The sequence below is a fragment of the Clupea harengus genome, chromosome 13 (genome assembly GCF_900700415.2).
Source record: "Clupea harengus chromosome 13, Ch_v2.0.2, whole genome shotgun sequence".
Lineage (NCBI taxonomy): Eukaryota > Metazoa > Chordata > Actinopteri > Clupeiformes > Clupeidae > Clupea > Clupea harengus.
Window position 1 is genome coordinate 19,272,876 of NC_045164.1, and position 2,500 is coordinate 19,275,375.

Sequence of the window (2,500 nt, forward strand, 5' to 3'; positions counted from 1 at the left end):
TGTCCCTGCGGGCATTGTAGCCCGTAAAAGGGGGGCTTATTGGCTCGCGCCACAGTGCCCCCCTCAGACACCATTTTTATCGAAAATATTTGAGAAGGCTGTTTTTAAATCATTGCAAAGTTATCTGACTGAGAATAGTATCCATGATACGTACCAATCTGGGTTTCATACTATGCACAGCACTGAGTCTGCACACACACACACACACACACACACACACACACACACACACACACACAAACCCATATTTGACAGCACGGAGTCTGCGCTCTGAAAGTTACAAACGATCTGCTGCTCAGTGCTGCCTTTGATACAGTGGACCACAGAATGTTGCTTGAGCAGCAGGTAAACAGAGGGGGAAAGCCCTTGAGTGGTTTGCCTCTTACTTATCTGATAGAGCTTTTGTGGTAAATACTGATGACATGTTCTTGAATGCTGCCCCCCTCTCGTCTTGAGTTCCCCAGGGTTTGATATTAGGTCCCCTTCTGTTCTCTCTCTCTGTTTCTTGCCCCTTGGACAGAAATTCATCATTGCTTTGCTGATGAAACCCAGATTTATTTCCCTCTAAAGTCTGGACATGACGGTTTACAACCTTTTTTTGACTGCCTAGAAGATATTAAGTTATAGATGGGTAATAGGTTCCTGAAACTTAATGAAAACAAGACAGAAGTTATTATCTTTGGTTCCCTTACCACCAGGGCAGACATTAACACTGTGCTTGGTCCACACACACACACACACACACACACACACACACACACACACACACACACACACACACACACACACACACACACACACACACACACACACACACACAGTGCTTGGTCTATACTTGCACCATACCAAAAGCCTGTCGTAAAGAACCTTGGGGTGTTCTTTAACTCAGAATTAAAATTTGACAAATAAATTCTGTGGTTAGTGCTTCATTCGACTAACTGAGAACAATAACTTCAAAAGATTATGAGAAGATGGCCCACACTTTTATATCTTCCAGACTGGACTATTGGAATGCACTGTTGGAATGCACTATTGGAATGGGCTATTGGAATGCGTTATTGGAATTCACTATTTACATGTAGCACTTCATAAATGGCAAGTCATCTAAAATGCGGCAGCTAGGCTTTTAACAAGGACCAAGAAGTTTCTTCACACCACACCTGTTTTAGCTACACTACACTGGCTTCCAGTGAAGTTTAGGATTGATTTTATTGTTTGTTTTTAAGACGGTTTATGGTCTAACTGGTCTAACCCTAACCCCTTTTAACTCCGCGAAGGGGCCTAAGATCCTCTAATGAACTTTTACTGGTTTTATCATGGTCTAATTTGAAATCTAAGGGTATTCAAGCTTTTACTGTTGTTGGTCCTGAATTGCATTCACTTGATTTTAATTTGGATGCATTTTAATCCAGTCTGAGGTTGTGCTTTATTAGTGCTTTTAGTCCAGTCTGAGGTTGTGTTTTTATTAGTGCTCTGAGGTTCAACTCTTAATTCAAACTTGCTGGTCTTTTATTGTGTTTAATTATTAGTATCATTAGTGTGTTTTTTAGTGTGTTTATTAGTGCTTTTATTTGGTTAACTTATTTCTTTTTATAGTTGTATATATCTATTTATTTTCTATGCATCTATTCTAACTTGCTGGTCTGTTATTGTTTTTTACTGCTTTTACTCAAACATCACATTTATTTTGTCCCTCTATAGTTTTCTGTGTTTAATTTTGTGTTATTTTCTTCTTCTATAGTTTTCAGTGTTAATTACAAGTTTAAATTTGTGTTATTTTGCTCATTCTTTTTATTCCCTTTTATTTGTTTTAGTTGTTTATTGATTTATTTTTGTTATGTCCTTTACTTCTTGTCTAAATGCATTATCAGTCTACTCTAAAGGGCTTTAGGACTTTTAATGTGCTATACAGATAAAGTTGACTTGACTTGACACACACACACACAAACACTCCTCTCCTCCTCTCCTCTGTCCTATTCACACACACACACACACACACACACACACAGACACACTCATTCCTCTACTCCTCTCCTCTCTTCTGTCACACGTTCGCGCACACACACACACACACACACACACACACACACACACACACACACACACACACACACACACACACACACACACACACACACACACACACACACACACACACACACACACACACACACACTTAATTCTTCATGCTCTTTTCTCCCCTCCTCTCTTCTCCTCTCCTCTCCCCTCCTCCTGTCACTACTTTTCCCCTCCTCTCTCTCTCTGTCTCCCTATCTGTCTCCCCCCTCTCTCTCTCTCTCTCTCTCTCTCTATCTCTCTCTCTCTCTCTGTCTCCCTCCTGTCAGCAGACTGTGTATTCCTGATAAAATGTAATTTTACAAACCAGCTTTGCTAAATGAAATGGTCTGGTCCTCATTCTCCTCATTGGATTTACCCGCCACGCTCTTTTGTTTTTCTGAGGGCAAAATAAGATTTTAATATATATGCAAATAAATGCTGT

At 40.1% G+C, this 2,500-nt stretch overlaps 1 protein-coding gene across 2 annotated transcripts in view; it reads left to right on the plus strand.

The window, feature by feature from the left end:
• Positions 1-2,500, plus strand: part of wdfy4 (WDFY family member 4) — a 77,953-nt gene that overhangs the window by 65,992 nt on the left and 9,461 nt on the right. The window lies entirely within an intron of this gene.